We start from the raw sequence: 20,603 nt of genomic DNA on the forward strand, positions 1-20,603 counted from the left end.
CTGCAAGTGCTACGTATCATAGACCCTACTTGAAACATCACATACATACTATACATTCTGCATTTATGGTTAACATGACTATGGAATTAGCCAGGGAATACCAATACAAACTTTTTTGGGATTTAGCATTTGGGATTTTCTCTAAAGGTCATTGAAACCCATTTCCACTCTGAATTGAGAAGTGTCCGGTGTCAACGAGGCTAATCTTGACTGACAGATAGAGAGTATTCACTCTCTTCCCACTCTTTCTTCTTCCTTCTTCCATTCATTCTTTCTCTGCCTTCTGATAGTCCTCAGGACATGAAGACAGAAACACATACAGTACAAGGCCAGACAAAGCTCTCTTTTTGCTCGCTGTACTCTAGACAGTGCTTCATACACTGCAGGCCTATAAACCTGACTGGCTGTCAGAGGGACGAGGTAATGTTCATCTCGCCATTCTTTAACTTTGCCACAGTCAGGAGCCAAAGCTACACATTTTCTCGTCTCTCAGCAACCAAATTAATCTAATTAACAGGATGTGTGAATGATCTCATTATACTTTTATGATGATCCATCAAACTGCTTACAGCTTATAGTGGCAAAATCTCTTTAATTAACATAGAGAAAGTGAATAATTGGCTTTTACATGCACTTGAGGCACAGATCATTAAGAATTGAAAACTTGTGTACTACACAGAAACTTCTCCAAACTCATTCTTTATTTAATGTGGAACTCTTCTGGAGGTCCATGGATGACTCAGAAATGTTAACTCTTCTCCTCAGGCACTCCTTAACAACAGTAATGTGAAGTTGTTCTTCAGTTTAGCTGTTAGCTGTTCTAAAATCACTGAAATCTACTGCCTCTTGCTTATTACTTATTTAGGATACAACAGTACAGTACGGTCAAACTATACATTTCTGACTGGCATCATGAGTGGTGATATCTCAGGACATCCACACTCGGACTATTTACAGCTAGTAATCACTCTGCATTTTGCATCCAATTGTTTGTTGTGAATGAGTAGCAATTTCATAATTCTCCATTTTCCATTTTCACTAACCCAGTATTTTTAAATTCAAAAGCAAAATGCAGTTTCAAAAAGTATAATTCTCTGCTCTTTTAGTGTGGCCAGAAGGACTGTATGGATAACATGTCTGGGTTAGTGTGAACAGGGCCTGAGGCAATTTAATGAAACTGAATTAAATGGTGATCTGATTATCTGACTGTCTATTGTGCTTTGGTATTATAATAATGCCATTACAAAAATGTAATTGAATTGAACTGAATAAGGACAAACCAAACTAAATACTGTTGTTGGTGGTATAGAGATACCACATGACTTTCCCCATGTTTGATTCTGGTCTGATTCTGGTCTAAATTTGCATAGATATACATAGCAATCTTAGAATAATTGGAGCATGTGATTTGATGTGGTGTGCTTACCACAGGGTACTCATGCTTAATCTTGAGAATCAGTCAGATGAGGCTTCATCTGCAGTTAAAGTGAAGTTGGGAAGTTAAAGCTGCAGTCTTATTTGTGACCCCTTCATTTGGAGAAATATCTGATATATTCTTCTAGATTCATTACATATAGAGTGAAATATTGTAAACCATTTTTTGTTTTAGTGTCCACTGTCTATGAGCTCAAAATCAAATAAAAATAAGAAATAATATAATTTACATCACTAAGATTAACATGTGATGTTTTGCTGTGAGGAGACACTATAACTCGTGGAGTAATGCAGTCAGTTACAGATTCTCTGTGTGTCAAATACCCCAACACAAGTCTTAAACTTCCGTAGGGTCTGCTGTACTTAATAGAGTTAGAATGTAACTAGGGCACAGCAAGAAAGTATGTGATTTTTTTATCTTTTTTAAATCAATGAAGTCAACCCCTTTGTCAAGTTTTCCCACATGTGTAATACTCAAGTGACTAGAATGACTAAAGTTTTTTTTTATCAGTTTAATGAGATTTTGAGAATGTGGAGGGTTGAGGTTAGGGTTGTTGCCATTCTTATGAGATTATACATCTTGTGAGACTATAACATGACAGTGATTGATTTTTTTTTACAAAGTGTTTTAATCATTTATCAATCACAGTGTTTTGTGAATTATGAGTCTTTGATCTTTTAAAAAGAAATATTCTGTAAAACAGTGTTAGCCTATCATTGTTTGTCATTTCCATGCAGACATGGTGTGGGTTCTGATCCTGTTGTTCACTTGTTACAAAGCTCTGAATAAATAAATGAGAAACCTCCCCCTTCAGATCAGGTCCAGCCCCACTATTGCCAAGTTAAAGACCCATCTTTTTACCCCAAGTTAAGACTACGCCCCGCTTGCCCTCCTAAGCCCACCCCTTCTCACAATTTCTACTTCATCATCCAATCTCACTAGCTACTAGTCTTACTTTTTAAATTTCTCTATTTTTTTGCATCTTTTATTGTCTCACTTCACTTTTCCGCTTTGTGTTTTACCCCTTAGCCTTACTGTTTTTTTTATTTTGTTTTGTTTTGGGTTTTTACCCCTTAGCCAAACTTTGTATTATTTTAATATTTGATTGCATTGATAGTCCCCCTTTTTATTTTACTTATTTTAACTGTGAGGTCTTTGTATCTTTGTACTCTGCCATAATCTTTTTACTGGGAAGCACCTTGGGTCAACTGCTGTTGTTTGTTAAATGTGCTATATAAATAAAAGTGACTTGACTTGACCAGGGCCGTTTCAAGGAAGTTTAAGTTCACCCACAGTTTATATAAATACAAAACTTTGACAGTGCAATACTGCAGTTGCATATATATATACTGTGCATTAGTTTTGAACATTTGCAAAAACACCACCGTACCATAAAATCCAATATAAATGTAAAAAAGTGCACAATAACTAAATCCCAACATACTTAAACACACACACACACACACACTCACATTAACATTTTTTAGTTCTCACAAAGTGAGAAAATAAAACACTGCCATCTTATGCAGAAAAAGGATGCATTGTTCAAACTATAAAGAGTGCAGGTTGTATAGCAATTTAAAAATCCAACATAAATACAAGTACACACACACACACCACACACACACACACACACATAAGATTAACCTTTCAGGCCATCTTCATCAGTGGAGGTATCCTTAGGAAGAGCCTGAGGGCTGAGAAATTTAAGCAAAGCACCTTGAGGGAGAAAGAAAAGATATGTTAGCATTTCCATATTTTGATATTTAGAAGGGATGCAGCTGCTTTCACAACTACCAATGCTTACTGTAAAAACATCCCAAGCTAATGTTATACATTGACCTAGGCCTACTTGTAGCTTAACATAGCATTTAAGCATTCTGCTGTTTGAGAATTAGACAGACGCACCTGATGCTTTAAAGACAGTAAACAGCTGGCGTGCATGAATACTACTAGACATGAATGTTCCAGTCTGCTTTGATGCACGGAATTTATCGTGTGGTTTTCCTAACCCCCATTAGGTAAATAGATTATCACGGTCGAATAGTTAGTATAGCAGAGAAGCTATGCCACTTTCATCAAAACCTATTACAAAGCTATAGCAATGTTATGTCATTAAATACGATAAACAGTGATTCTGGAACAGATCTGCGTCTTCCTTATCCCGTTAATAAACATATTACAGTATGTAACTATATTCCGTCAGTTCGAAAAAGAAGTTGTGCTAACTGTTCTAGTTTGTTAGAAGCAGCATAGGCCTTCAGGCAGGTAGTTAACATAAACATTTTTTGCTAGGCTAGCCTTCCTGCTGCGACATTACACCATTTGTACAACACAAGTAGAGCTATTTTATCCGTGTAATTTATCACTTACCACTATCTTGTTTTTTCTTGTCATCCTCTTCCTCTTCTGGCTTCAGGACGCATAACTCCGCTTCATTATGACTGCCGAGATTTTATATTTTCGCGGCAGCAGCAGAGACCACAAACCTGGCTGGCTGGCTGCTGTCAGCGACTACTGAGAGGGGCCCCCTTGAGGGGGATCCCGGTATTGCCGGTAACAGTGTCGTTGCACTTTACTGCATTGACTATCAAAGGGGCGCTCACTGTTTGTCGTTGCATTTTATTTTTAACCAGTCGTAGTCTTGGGGCCCCTGGCCAGCTCGGGGCCCCAAGCAATTGCTTGGTTTGCTTGCCTTCTAGCGACGGGCCTGGACTTGACTTGACTTCGATGAACTGCACACAATAATCAGATATGTTTATCACAATGTTTCCTTGTTTGCTGGAATTGTCCTCCCAGATGAAAGTTTACAAGTGCTTTTGGTCCTCTGATCACTTAAACCAAAATTAAATATTTAGATACATTGCATTGTCTTCTCTAAGCTCTGATGTGGACATTGACACATATCGCACAAAACTTCCTGAGAACATGTTGACAAACACTTTATTTTTCACATGTATCATATTTGTATGTATCAGTTTAAAATCTGTCTGAGAATTTCTCTCTTGGCAGAGGGTCCAAAGTTACTTTTTTGTCTGTGAGCATCTCAGAAATGTATAATGCAGTGTTACTGCACTGTAAACAGATAAACCATCAAAATAGCAAAGAGTACACCTGGAATAAAAAGCACTTACCAGTTACTCACTATTAAGATGCAACAAAGTTTAATTTCTTATTATTTGAGGCATAGTGTGCAATCAAAGTGAGCATAGTGATCTGCAAAACGCAGTATAGGTTTGTTTTCTTGATGAAGGAATGTCAGTGCGTTTCTCTTTATGATATGTACAATGCCAAGGCATCATGAAAAACTTCTGGAATGTGCTAGAAGCACTCAACTGCCACTGTGTGTTTAATGCCAAGGCAACTTGGGAAAATTGAGGTGTCAATCAAAGCCAGATGCTATCTGATTGCAGATGGCACAAGCTGTCTGGAGAATCCAGCAAGCTAATCAATTAGGGTATAACTTAACTCTACAAAGAGATCCTGTCAGCCAGTGACAGGGTGAACAGAAGACAAATGTATGTATCTTTTCATTATGAAACATTCCAGCATTGTGATGGATTGGCCAAATTTAATCTGGCCAAACTTCTCTAAGGTTTCGTTGATACGGTCTGATTAATGGCAGGGTGGGGGGTGGGGTGGGGGGCAACCAGTGAAAGGGGTAGCGAGATGGCACAGTCCCTTCAGATGGATCATTTTTCAGGAGAGCCACTGAGATTGGGGTCTTTTTTATTAGTCTCTGCTGGGCTGTGGTTATACAAGTGTCTTTTCATGAGAGCCCAAGACAGATCACTGGGATTGCACTAGGTCCATTCAGTGCATTTGAATGTCACTAACTCATTCTTGTTTCAGGAAAAGTGCAATTGAAACTTACTCGTTAAGTGTTCTGTGTGAGGTGTTTATTTTAGGTTGTACACAAGTAGCCACCCATTTATACATAATGTTAGTTGAAACCAGAGAGGAAAAAAACATTTGCATAAAAACGATTTACATAATTATAGGTAATTAGATCCTAATGCTCATCCTTGCTTGATGTCCCTGATTGTACAACAGCATAATGTTTTCAAATCAATTCAAATTCCAACAAACGGATCAAATAATGATTGAGTGAATAAATGGACCTAAATGTATGGTATCAGATTGAGCATGCATCACCTGATATTGTTTTGCTTCACTGAGTGCTGTAATACTGTTGTTAATAGCCTATCATATGCTATGAAGGTTTTGCAAAACCTACCGATGCAAGTCCCCAGCATTGTGAAATGAAATATATTTATTAAAGGAACCATATGTAAGAAATGTATTTCAATTAATCATAAAATGGCCCTGAAATGTCACTAGACATTAAGAAATCATGTTAATTTCAAATACTTATATCACTGACAACAGTAGTCCAGCCAGGATATTGTCATTTAAAAAATGAAGTTGCAGCCCTCAACTGATGTTGATGTCGTGTTTAGTCGTGTCATGTTGTGTTTTGGCCTGATGCTCCACCCTCCACCTATCTACTAATCACAAAGTCAGTAGTGTTTCAGCATCCGGGTTGGCAATCTCGAGTCAGGGGGGGGGTGATAAACCAGTCTACAGTAATTTGAACCTGTAAAGATTGGAAATACTACCAAATTGATTATTTAAAACAATATGAATATTTTTCTACTAGGCTATCCTATCAATTACAAATAATTATTTTGATATAGCTCAGAGAAACAGTGTCTTTTTTGAGCAATGTAGTAAGTGGACTTCACATGGCAATATTCACAACTTTGATTAATTTTCTATGAAAATCCATTTGATTCTTTTCATCAGCGGACTCTCACAGACTAAAGAAGTAGTACTCACTAGACTACTACTTTCTTTTGCCCTTATGTATCATGCTGGTAAATCTGAATGAATATGATCATAGCCTACTTTGATGTTCTTGGTTTATGTAAAATGAACTGAACAATTGAATTGTGGAGAATATAACCAATGTAATGATGTTTTGATTAAGGGAGATAGCGTTAACTCTAGATAAACAAATAAATGCACACACACACACACACACACACCTACACAGACACACACACACACACACAGTACAGGGTAGAGTGAGTAAAACTGGGCCACTCGTAGGTGCTAAAATGTACACACCTACTCCTACTAGGCTCCTACACACACACACACACGCACATACGACATAACATGGTAATAAAGTAAATCCATTCTTCAGGATGCGTTGTCCTGCTGTGTAATAGTGTTGTATGAATGTTTGTGTCTAGTCTCAACTATTAAAAAAAATATGAAAGCTGTTTTGTGAAATCATGTTGAGCTTTTTTCTTCTTGTTTGTTTCTTTGGAGTGTTTCTGTGGCATCTTGTGAGACTATAACATGACAGTGAATTCTCAGTGAATTCAGGAGGGTGCATGCCATAACAAACCTCCTGCAGGGGAGAATGAATAATTAGTCTACTAATGACAGCTATTTTACCTTCAGAGCCTAAACTAACATCACAGAATCCATACAAATCTCAGCCCGCCCCAACAGCACACTGTAATGGTCACATCCTGTTTGCATGGTTTCCTCTCTATGAAAACGCATCCTACTCCACACAAATGTCCTATTCAGTGGGATTCAAAAGACAGAGAGAGGTTTTGGTGTAGTCTTTTCTTTCAATAACCTTTGAGAGATTGCAACATGTTGTGCAAATATTTATCAAAGACGTGTCCCAAAGACCTCTTTCTGTGGATCTCATTCCAGACGATAAGCAAACATTTATTTTTGCCTTATATGTCTGGGCTCAGGACTCAAGTATTGAATGAATCATGTAAGCCTGTGCAACAAGTTATGAGTCAGTGCTAGGCTTTTTGAAAAACCAGACAAATGAATAGAGTAATACCACCACAGTTTTCATCTGCTTGATTGGTTACATTGGAATATTCTCTTTCATTCCCCCTCAAAGTCTCAAATAAAGTTAGCAGTTGTAAGTTCAGACCTCAACCAATGCCTGTGCTTCAAACAAAATCTTTCTCATTGGCACCTTTAGTGTTCCACCCTGAGCCATTAGGGTGTTAATAAAACCCGCAGTCCAATTCATTACTCTTCTCCTCTTTCTATGCTTTCCACCCCACTTACTGTGTCCCTCCATCCAGGTGAGGCTGCCACGGAGAATGTCAAACGTGTGAGGCTCACGGGAGCCTATTAAATAGCAGCCCCTGTCCTTCCCTCCTCCTGCGTGACAGGCAGAGGCTCACTCACTCGTTCCCCCACTCTCTCGCTCTCTCGCTCTTGCTCTCTCGCTCGTCCAGCCCGGGAGGTGCAGTGCAGGTAAAAATAGTGTGCCATCTGTTAAGAGAAGCCAGACTGAAATGCATCTTGGCTACTCAGTCGGGACTCAATTAAAACACTTTTCTTCCCATTCTTTCTCTCTTTCTCTCTCTTCTTCTTCTTCTCCTCCTGGGTGGAGGGAGGATGAAAGCTCCTGAGACACAGGCTGGCTCAGGTGCAGCTGGTCCTGGGAAGCAGAGGGGTGGGGCTGGTGGGGGGTTTGAGGAGTGGGGGATGGGTGTGAAGGGGGGTCTAAATTGTCAGATGTGGTGACTAGGGTGACAGCACTGCAAAAAAAGAATAATATTCCAAACCCATTTAAACCTCCTCTCCTCGTGAGGAATGGTAAGCGTTTCAGTAGTGGCTTTCGTGTGCAGAAGTTGTCACACTGAATTATTTTCAGTGGTTGACATATTTACTGTCAGAGGTGGGCACAAATACATCAAAAACTATTTTGTAACAAATTTCAAATGCTGGCTCATGAAATGTAACAAAATAAAAATACAAAATACTGATATGAAAATTGTATTTAATTAAAATACAAGTAATTTGGAAATACAAAAATACCCACACAATAATCATGGTATACTAACAAGGCATATTATTGAAAATGTATCACCAAGAGACAAATACTATTTTTGATTGGCTGGCAGGGGGCTATAAATTCTGTACATTGGGGCACCTATGAAGTAGATCTGGTAAAAAAATGTAATCACCATCCCATATCAATGTAAACAATGATTGAACTGACAAGCAGGCTTCGCAACAGTGGAATCAACTGTAACAAAGCAAACTACCCACCATCATTTTTATGTAACCAATTAAAGTAGTACAACAAATTGAACAGGTCGGCCTCTTTTTAAACTGAACTACATTTCCCTTGTTGTGCTATAAATGCATGCCTACTGGCAACATGGGGGATAAACAGAATAACAACCTATAAGGTGTCCCAATACACGGAATGAATTAATTTGGGAGAGAATTCCACTGCCGGGAGGTCTTTGTCTCCGTCTCCTCCGTTATTTCTGCATATCAGGACACCACAGCGGATGTTACTCCTTACAGTAACCAACCAGCCCCGGTCTCCCCTAAACCTCATGTCAAATCCAAGTTTTAATACTGTCCTGCAGTGAGAATGAACATCAGCTATTAGGTACTCAAGGTCATGGGGTCAAAGGCCGTGGTCCTAATATTCTTCCTCAGTATCTTATCTGTATCGTTTTCAAATTTTAGTCTTGTAGCACTTAACACACCTGACAATTCAAGCTCCTAGTTACTTTTTTAATTTCTTTCAACTTCCTGTCATGTTCCAAGGGGTTCTAAGGGTCTTTAAGTTGTCTACAGGGTGACAAAAATTGACATACACAAACAAATTCGGTTTACACCCCATGTTGTCCTTACAGAAGGGTGATAAAGTTGATCATTTTGGCTCCCATATTGACTTTTCATTTTTTTCAACTTTACACATGTTCAGAGGGGATAATAATAGAAGAAAGTTGGATCTAACACGCACTGGATGCTGCATGACGCAACATTCTATCTCCCGCCGGATGCTGCATAGCGCAACATTGAATTTCCCGCTGGATGCTGCGTAGCACAGCATGCTTTTTATTTCATGTTTCTAGGTGCTACAGAGGCTTAGATTTTAAATGTTGGTAGACGTTGACAAGTTTGACACGTTGACAGTTTGTTTTCAGAAAAAACTAGAGGAAATAAGGTTATTTAGTTTAGAATGCCATAGGATTCTATAGGCGTTTTTTGGCAGACATTTTAGGAGTAAATCACAATGTGGCATACCACAGTAAGAAAGATGGAAAATGGGTAAACATTTCATGCCTTTCTTCCAAAAAGGTAATGAAATGTTTAGGTCAACTTTACAGTTGAATATAGGGAATTGCCCAGAGGATATCTCCAGGCACCCAGCCTATTCTTAAAACCAGATTCACCAAGATTCTGGCCTTTGGCTTTATGATAAGCATTGCCTATTGTCATGGTTATAGCGGGTAGTATTTAATTGAGTGATGACATTTTGGCTTATTTGAGAAGTATTTAAGTAGTTGAAATACTCAAATGCAATCCCTCAAAAATGCAATTTTGTTACAAACCACATTTGAGTTTTTCCAATCCTGCAAAATCCAAATTACAAAATACGCTAAAGTAATTAAATACGTATTTTAAATACATATAATTGAAATACTGCCCATGTCTGTTTACTGTTGCCTCACTACTACTTAATCTTTCACACTGAATCTTGTTAAACTTCTCTTATTAAAGAAGAATATTACTTTATTAAAAACCCTGATTACACAATCTCTTCAATTTGATGTGTGTGAAATGAGAAGTACCTGTATGTGTATGTTTCCAACATGGGCATTTTTCACAAGAGCCCAAACAGTTACGCATGCACACACACACACACACGCATACACACACGCATACACACACATCACACCGCTGTCTTCATCTGTTTAGCTCGCCTCTGTCCCGCCTATATCAGATACACCGATGTGATTGGTGCAGCTCGGTTTCATGGGCATAGGTAATGAGCATCATTACTCATCGCCAGAGTCACTCGCTGAGCAAATTTAAATTTAGCTCTCGCGAGAACTCTGGCTTTCCAGGGTACCAAAATGTTCCCCCAGTCTCATTTGATTTACATTTAATTCACTGTTTTGCATTAGAGGTGAAAATGGGAATACATCTAAATTTAATTAAACTGAATTGAATTGAATAGACTGAAAAAGAATGAAATATGCAATGAATTGAATTGAATTGAATTGAATTGAATTGAATTGAATTAAATTAAATCGAATGAAGAGGTACTGTATACATATAGCTGTACTGAATACAACCCAAATCTGAGTGAGTCCTCAAGAGTATTGTGGTCAAAATTACCCCAAGACAACTGGTATCAGACTGCAGCTTTATTTACCCTTTCCCATGTGAGTGAAATTATAAGATATAATTTACACATGAAGTCCCAGTCCAGTAAATTTGCGGAGCAAACCCTGCTGTGGAGGAATGCAGTTTTACTATATGCTCTTTACATTTAACTACCCATGGGTTAAAAACTCTCTCTGATATGAACTGATCTGATACTCCTGTACCATGCACTTTTCATTGTCATAAACTTACAACTATCCGTCTTTTCTTTCATACTAATATCTGCTCCTGTATCATTCAAAAAGAAAAAATATTCCCATTAACAGAACGGAGTGTCTATTTACACCCCTGGTATGTATAGCCTTGGCCACACAGCTAAGCTATTCACACCTTGTGACATAACAACAAAAAGACGTTGCTCACGTGCACAAAAAACATGGCGGACATTCGTTTTTTCGTCAGCAGAGTGTGAAGAATTCTGAAAGGTTTCGGCACTAATATAATTATGTTCAAATTAAGTTTTAGATTGAAAAGTTGTGTTTTATTTTCATAATCTTCGCTCAGTGAACACATACAACCGCCAGTTTGTTAGTTAACAGAAATTTTGTGAATATGACCCTCAGGCCTATAAACAATAACTTCACCTGCAAACACACATCCAGATGTGGAAGTAGATGCAGTGATCTGCAGTGGTCCTTGACACAGTTTAGTATATGGGAGACCAGGGTTCGAATCGCGCATGATGCGTTTTGGCAGAGTGAGTGCGCATGTGTACCAACGTCTGGCCCACAATTTTAACAAGAAATCGGTTCTCAAACGGAAGTTTTGATTGCAACAATTAGCTAGTTCATGCACCAGGGTGTAAATAGCATTAATTACTATACACCAGGGTACAAATAGCATCCACTTCTAACTATACATGGATGCAAACAGCATACAGTACCTTATTTAGAGTCTATTACACAGCTGAGCTATTCACACCCTCTGACGTAACAACAAAAACATGTTGAACGTTTTTTTTTTATTATTACATTGTGTGATCAATATGCCAGAGTAAATGCACAGGGGTGCAAATAGCATACACTGATTTTTGTACCAGACGGGGTATTAATAGAACACATTGCTGTGTGCACCGGGGTACGAATAGCATACATTGATATTTGTACCAGACGGGGGTATGAATAGAATTCACTTCTAATTGCACCAAGGTATGAATAGCATACACTGCTAATTGTACCAGGGGTGCAAATAGCCTTACCCTTAACAGAAAGAGAGTTAGCTGAGTAGGCTGTGCTGTTGCATTCAGAGCGAGTTGAGGAAAACAGTTCAAGTGGTACATCAGAAGTGTTACCACGGGGTCCCCTGTTCAGACTTTCAGTCCTATTCAACTTTGTCATGCTGAGACCAGACAGTAGTTTCAGAGCACTGCTGTGGAGGGTGCTCTCAATACTGTTTCTGATTTTCCTTGTCACAGTGACGTGCTAACTGGCCTTCTCCTCTGGTTAGCCCCACAGCCACATCCATGTTCTTCCTTCAAGCCTTATATAGGCCTAGTTTTCATAGTTTTCAGTGTATTGTTCAGTTCCTTTAGAGCTGCTGTAGTCCAAGCAACTAGATCAAGTTCAAGTTCAAGTAGTTGTATTGTCATGTACTTATACAATGAATTATATGAAATTCTTAAAGGGGTGGTTCAGGATTTTGGACATAGGACCTCATTTCCAAGTTAGCAAGTGTGATATTTATCAGTGGAGACCATTTTCAACACATTTCATCCAGTCCTTCTAATTGCAGAGTTCGCAGGTGCTAGGCTAGCGCAAGTCATCGGTATGTGTTAGCCTGCCACTAAAAACAGTCTTACCAACTCCAAAGTTCAAGTTCAAGTAGTTGTATTGTCATGTACTTATACAATTAATTATATGAAATTCTTAAAGGGGTGGTTCAGGATTTTGGACATAGGACCTCATTTCCAAGTTAGCAAGTGTGATATTTATCAGTGGAGACCATTTTCAACACGTTTCATCCAGTCCTTCTAATTGCAGAGTTCGCAGGTGCTAGGCTAGCGCAAGTCATCGGTATGTGTTAGCCTGCCACTAAAACAGTCTTACCAACTCCAAAGTTCAAGTTCAAGTAGTTGTATTGTCATGTACTTATACAATTAATTATATGAAATTCTTAAAGGGTGGTTCAGGATTTTGGACATAGGACCTCATTTCCAACAAGTGTGATATTTATCGACCATTTTCAACACGTTTCATCCAGTCCTTCTAATTGCAGAGTTCGCAGGTGCTAGGCTAGCGCAAGTCATCGGTATGTGTTAGCCTGCCACTAAAAACAGTCTTACCAACTCCAAAGTACACCCAATGTTAAAAGAGTAAATTAAAAGCAGTAATTAAGAATGTGTATTTTGTGTGTGTATGTGTGTGTGTGTGTGTGTGTGTGGGGGTGATGAAAAGGAGAATGATGGAATGGTGTGTATGTGTGTGGGGAGGGGGTATGTTGTTGTGTTTGGGTGAGGGTCTGAGGTTTGAGGTTGATTAGCTATGGGGAAGAGATATACAGTTCAGCATCCTGGTGGCTGAACTCTGAACGTTGGCTGGCTCTTCCATGGCACAGGCTCTCCGTAAAGGTCGGCACAAGACGGCAATGGCATCAGCTTTAAAACCGTTACCCTAACAGTTGGAAAACGTCTAGCAGGAAGATGTAGAAAAACGTATAAATATATGAAAAGAGATCACAACGTTGCACAGCAAGCAATGGGCTATGGTTCCTCACATAGTCCATGATGTCCTCTGTGTAGCCTTTGCCTCTCTGTCATCTGCATAGGTCTATCTTTCCCACTGTTCTTTAACCTACTTTCTTTTACCTTCTCTACCATAGCCCTACATTCATTTTGCTTTTGCTATGCTTAGCTCTCCAGATGAATGAAGTTGCCCTTCAGCTCACCTATTCCATACCTAATTTCCCATCTATACATTCAGACACTCAAACACTCTGGATTCCCTACTCCTCTAGGAAAGTTAATAGCTTTACTCTTACTGCTCCCCATATCAGTGTCTCCTTGATATTTTTATTTTCCCAATATTCTTATGCATAAATCAGAGTAAATCAAGAGTAAATCAAACAAAATGTGATGACAATCTTATCAGATACCCAATGTTCTCAGGCCTATTTCACCAATGCACATAATCAAAAACAGTGCACTCAACAACTACCTACACATAGGCAGCAAAGCCACTACCACTATCCCTGGCAAGAAATACGTGCACTCAACTGCTACCTACGCAGTGGCAGCAAGGCCACTACCACTATCCCTGGCAGGAAGTGTGCACTTAACCACTACCCCCCTCATTGGTAGGAAAGGCCTTCCCTTTTTACCAACTTTAAAAAGAGTGTAAAATCAGGGACTCACCACCAACTTGTCTGTGACCACCAAATCCAGTCATTACCGTATCCGAGACACAGATGGATTCCCAGTGGCGGATTTAGCAAATTGGGAACCCAAGGCGAAGGTATGTATGGGGGCCCCCCATCCGATCTTTAAAAGAGAACGAAAAAAAATGTAGCCTACCGACTGAATGGTGGATAGGCAAGTAAAGCTAATCTACGGGAAAGTAATGGTTTGAGAGGAGACAAAAAACCTTCCCCTTTAAACCCTGCATACACTTCTTTACTCCAAAATGAAGATGGAAAGCAGAGAACACACAAGCACTGTAGCACTACACAAACTAATAGTTACGATAGCCCAACAGAGAACCCGACCCCCGCCCACCACCACCTAAAAAACCCCGGTGATGGCCCTTTAATTCCCCTTTACGCCTGTTTGCTTTTCTCCTACTCATATTATATGCAACTTCTTGAAATATAATTGTTTTAATACTTATATACAGTATTAATTGGTACACTTTACATTTCTGTATACTATCTTGTCATAGCCTACACCAGAACGAGCATCAGGTGGCTGAAATGCAGTCATTTCTAACCTATTCCCAACTGCTGCATCTGCTTTGCAAAGCTTGACATCTGATTTTAACTTCACCATAGGGTAGCCTACACAATTTAACCGGCAATGGCTATATTTAGGCTATAGGCTTAAATGTCACTCGGACAGACCGAGAGAATTGGGTTTTTTTTACTCCAGCCGACAGTCTGTCCTGCATTGACAACATGCTGCATAGCCTAAACAAATGTTATAGGTTTTTCTACTTTTTTTTACTTGTATGCTCGATTTCAAACTATCTACTTTGTGAATGAAGTCGTAGCCTAGCCTACTTTCCTTTGTTCAATGTGCTTGTTAAAGGAGAATTCCGGTGTGATATTGACCTAAAGTGTGTTGAAACATGATACCGAAAGTGTGAACGTATGTCTCATAGCCCATCTCGGCTTATCCCTGCACTCCAAAAATCTGGGCTAGTTAGCCGATGCTACCAACAGCTTTTTCAATGGTGGTGCTTCGCATCGGGCTAGCCATGCAAATAAATCACTGTTTTACACCATTTACGAGGCTCAATGTATCTCCACACTTCATTGGTAGACTTCGAGGGCCCTGACATTTAAAAGGAGACATTGAGAACTTTGAAAAAGCACTGGTAGTTTACTTACAAGGCGCATTTATACAGACAGTATCTTCAATGTAAGTTTAGCGTTTGCAGCCATCTTGAATTTAGTCACGATAAGTCGAAATGACGAAAGTAAGAATGAACAGGTATGATAAGGGATCAGATTCCAAAAATAATTCCGTGGAAATGCATGGATTCCAGTTACTGCTACCGAAAGAAACTGGAATCCATGCAATTCCACTGAATTCGACGAGTACGATCGAACAGGTATGATAAGGGATCAGATTCCAAAATAATTCTGCATGGATTCAGTTGCTTCCAGTAGCAGCAACTGGAATCCATTCATTTTACGGAATTCTTTTGGAATCTGATCCCTTATCATACTGTTTGTTTGTACTTTCGTCATTTCAATTTATCGTGACTAAATTCAAGATGGCGTCGAACGGTAAAATTCCTTAAGGTAATGTCTGTATAAATCATCTTGTAAATAAACTACCAGTGCTTTTTCAAAGATCTCTATGTCTCGTTTTAAATGTCAAGGCCTTCGGAAGTCTATGAAGTATGGAGCTACTTTGAGCCTCGTAAATGGTGTAAAACAGTTATTTATTTGCATGTCTAGGCCGATGCCCGAGGCACCACAACGAAACACTGTGTTGGTAGCATTGGCTAACTAGCGCCAGATTTCTGAGTGCAGGGGACAAGCCGAGGTGAGCTATGAGACATACGTTCACACTCGGTCTCATGTTTCAACACACTTTAGGTCAAAATCACACCGGAATTATCCTTTAAGACCGCCCCTGAGGATTCCCTCTGGCCAGGCTGGGTGCCGCAGAGCAGTGTTTGTTGCTGATGACGGCCTTCTCCCAAGATCACAAAGAGATCTCCATCCAGTCGACATGGTTGGGTTCCTGCGCCTTTGGTCATCCTCACTGTGCCTCAGAGATAGGTAATCCCACTTCTGACACATTTATGTGGTCAAAATTACTCCAAGACAACTTGTATACCCTGCGTCTTATACCCTTAACACACACCCACGGAAAATCACAAGTTGTCACCCACCAGTGATCATCTAACCATCTTTTTTTTTAACAGAGATAAGAAATGTTTACAACCCCTCATCCTGATGGTCACCATCAGTTCGATGACACAGCACTCCTAAATCAAAACATTCTTACAGAGGGGTTTCAGATGACATGGGTCAGAGTCAGAGGATGATAACCAGATTTCACTATATATGTAAGGTATACTTAACATCCAATGAGAGACATATAAAAATGATCCCAAAGTATGACACATGAAACCGCTAGGGAAAACCCAGGATGATCTTGTCTTGTATAGCATATTTCTTATTAAGGACAGCTTTCTTGGTGTAATTGTATTCATACAATGTGTTTTTGTACAATTTTACAAACATTCAAACCAAAAGTTAACATCTTTCTCAACTTTCTTCATAGAACAGGTAAGTGTCACAAAGTGCACTGATTCACTGTCTGCTTTCAATCTAGCATTGCAGATGGTGGACCCTGAAATGGCATGATGGAAAAGAAAAAAAAAGGCTGAAGTTTCTATTTTCAATAGGAGCGGGCAGTTTGACAGGGCCTCCTGCAGAGCGACAGGGCCGATCTGAAAAGAAGAGTGTGTGCATGTGTGTGTGTGTGTGTGTGAGTGAGAGAGAGAGAGAGAGAGAGAGAGAGAGAGAGAGAGAGAGAGAGAGAATGTTGCACATAACACCTAGTAGGAGTGGCCCAGTTTTACTCGCTCTACTCTGTACTCTGGGCAGGCTGAGAGTGAAGTGAGTGTCGGGTTGACGGACACCCCTTTGCAGAACAGTCAGACTGGACTTGGTGTCTGATGTAGTGGAGGTGACAGATTTGAAAAGACATGAGATGTTGAAAGTTGGCAGACGTGGCCTAGTTTTCTGCTAAGATGGTTGTTTGGTTGTTGAAATGAGAAAGAACTGTTATGCTTGTTGAAACTTATTGCGCCTTACCAAAAGTTACTAATAACACAATGTCCCCATCCCATTTTTTTTCTTTCAACATTTTCATGTCTATGTTGTCAAAGAAAACCTAAAATTCATTGCCTGTCAGTTGTTTGGTTATACTTGTCACTTAGACTACATGAAAATTTGCCTCTGTGATGTTATCCACCATAATCCAATATTTTGTTGTTTCGGTACCAAGACAACTTGGCATCGATCTTACATTTTTGTGAAGAGTAGATTTGCTTTGGCTATTGCATTGTTCCTTAACCCTCAGCTTGCTTTAGGCAACGGTAGAAGCTAGACAATTATCATCCAAGAAATTAGAATTTTAGACAGAAAGGGACTGTAAACGTCCAGCTCTTCTTGTCTTAGAGGAGCAACAAGTGACAAAGATGTCTCATGACACAGGCCAGTGGAGAGGAGGCGAGCGAGACTGAGCTGGTAACCTCCGGTTGAACCGCGTTCTCCACAGGGCTTTTACGCCTCCGGGCCTCCGAGCCCAGCTTCCTGCCGTTTTAATTACTGTTTTTCAATTAGTCCTTTATTTCATCCACCTGCAGGTGAGTCTGTTTTTCCTGTAATATAATGACTCTCTGTTAACAGTAATTATGTCCTGCGGAGAAAGGTGTATCTGGGCATCGACTGAAAAAAAAAAGAAAAAAACTGCCCAGATTCTGTGACCGGAGCCTGGAGCCAACATTGTCTCCTGCAGAGTATTTCTGGGTCACCTTAGCCCCTCGTGTGATGCTTCTGATACCTTTTGTCCTTGATGGCTTTTTGGTATAATTATCAAGGTGTAAGACCCCAAAGGAGCTAAATCCTATGTAATTTTAGATTATAAGAGAAAGCTGATGAAGAAATAGGGAATAAAGTAGTTGAGGAAGACAAGGAAGGAGAAGATAATGAATATAGAAGAGCAAGAAAAAGAAGGGGAGAAAGAAAGAAGATGAAGAAGAAGAACAAGAGGAGGAAGAAGAAGAGGGGATGAGAGGGAATTAGAGGATGTGCAATAGTTTTTTAGTGGCTACTTATTCATAGGTGAAAACCAAAACCTCCAGGTCCACTTGTGATTTGTGCCTACATAAGATAAGGTGTGCTTCTCCCTGAGACACCTCTGGGATGGCTATTGTCCGAGCTCATTCACAGCACCTGAAGACAACTGGGCGACTCGTTCGGCCAAAGTTCCTAGAAGAAATAAACACAGAGAAATGAACAGAGCACACTTCTGAAGGCTGTTGCAGGACAGACATTTATCTGTGAAATTGTTCCTTGACAGGTCTTCCTGCACCCTCCCAGCCCTCTCTCTCCCCCCACCATCACCACCACAATATTAAGTCTGCAACAGGACTCTGAATTCACCTGCTCTCTCTCTCGCTCGCTCTTTCTCCAGAATTTCAAACCGGCGATGAGAAATTGTGTTTCTCTCAGCCACAGTTCATCTTGGCCCAACAGAACGCTTGTTGACAGTTGTGACCTTGTTAGAATGCAAAAAGAGACATCTGCTTTGAAGTCATAAAGTGGCAGACCTTATGAGATTTTTTTTCTCTTTCAGTGGCTTTACCCTTGAAGATAGATGCACATAAAAGATAAATCAACCTACCTTTGAGCTCAGCATTACAGAAATGTATGACACATAACAAACATTTCATTTTGCAGTGACTTGCTTCAATACCTGTAAGGCACAGTCTAAACAGGAAACAAGAAAGTTGTTAAAAGTCCCTTATCGAGATGATACTAACACTTAAATGAGCTTCATGCTCCAAAGCGCCATCAAATGAAGTCTTTTAAAGCTCATTTAGGATTTTTGGATTATTTTGGATTACGTGTCTAAGTAATTGGCAATTAGGATTTGCTTAATGCTGTAAAATGTAACCTTAAAAAAAAAAAAACACTTCAAGTCAATTCATTACGCATTTTTAAATATGGGATTTGTTTTGCAATTGCCTTTTTGCAACAAAAGCAACTTTGAGAGTATATCTATAGCGGCTCTTTGCGTTGCTTTGTTTGCTTGGAGCAAGACACATGGAATGTGAGCAATGCCTATATTGGATCACACACATTCATCACTGTTGTTTGCACATTTATTCTGTAAATCCCTAGGTCTTCACAGAAATTAACTCTACACACAACATTCAGTTAGTTAGTTTCTATGCACAAAATTCAATTGTGGTTGGAACACAATATTCAATCTATAATACTCCATATGACTTGAAGTTTAAAATTCTCTCAGTGTTGGCCTGAGGGCAACTCACGCAGATGTGGCAGAGTGCAAACCACCTAATCATCTCCATCAAATTGTGCCGGGCAGCTCCTTCAGACATGCTTATTTTCTACTGCCCAATCATACTCCAAACAGAGGGAAGGAGAGGAGGCACAGAGGACACAGGTGACCAGCCGGAGTCAAACGAGAATTTCTGTTGGGAGGGGGAAAAATGCCACAAGCGGAATTTTAATGGACAAAATGAGAGCTGCTAGCCGAAGCCTCTGGAAAGGTTCCGCTAAGATGGTGGTCAAGTAAATTGGTTCCATTAACGGTGATAATAGAAGAAAAAAAAGATGGAGGAGGAGCGAAAAAAGAGGAAAGAGAGAGGGAAGGAGAGGGAAAGAGAAAAAAAGGAGAGACAGAGAGGAGGGAGAGAGAGATAAAGAGAGAGAAACAGACAGGGAAAGAAAGGCTAGGTAGAGAGAGAGAGAGAAGAGGAGGAGGAAGACTTGTCCTGGTTTCATTGTGCCTCTGGAATGGGACTGACAAGTCTGCTATTTCGAGAGCAGAGCGGAGCAGGGCAGCAGAAGAGCCCGGAGCTATGCGTGCCAAGCGACTCCGCCAGTGACAGCGCACCTCAAATGGGTCAAAATAGACGGAATATTAACTAGACCCACGCCAAGTCTCCACAGCAGCGCGTGCACTCAATTGGCCATGAAGCCTCATCCGCTCACTCACACATGCACACCATCCTCTACATTCTCACTGCTTCCACTGTCTCTCAGTGTGTATCTGTCAACACGGAGATGCACACACACACACACACAATAGATATAAATATATTTGAAGTTATGTTTGTTAAGGCATCAGTCTATCATTATAAATAAAAAAAAATAACATTTACAACTTCTTGTCCCCTGTTTTGTGGACTGAAACGAAAGATCATATTTTTCCATGCTCACAAAGAAATTGTATATAACCAAAATCATGACTACCTATAGTTCTCAGTAATGCATTGACTCATTTTCTAACTAGAACTCAAGAACTGAAACTCTTTCTAGTTTTTCCATGTTATGTTTATATTTAAATGTATAAACAGAGGAAAAAGAGAACATGGCTAAGATTCACAATATTTTGGAAGAGAAGACATTTCTTAATGAGGTTTGAGTCTACTGCTCAAGTGAATGAGTGAGTGCCAGTGTGTGCTCAGCTAATGACTTGGAGTACATTACAAATCTA

Source organism: Alosa alosa, chromosome 2 (genome assembly GCF_017589495.1).
Source record: "Alosa alosa isolate M-15738 ecotype Scorff River chromosome 2, AALO_Geno_1.1, whole genome shotgun sequence".
In the NCBI taxonomy this organism is placed as follows: domain Eukaryota; kingdom Metazoa; phylum Chordata; class Actinopteri; order Clupeiformes; family Clupeidae; genus Alosa; species Alosa alosa.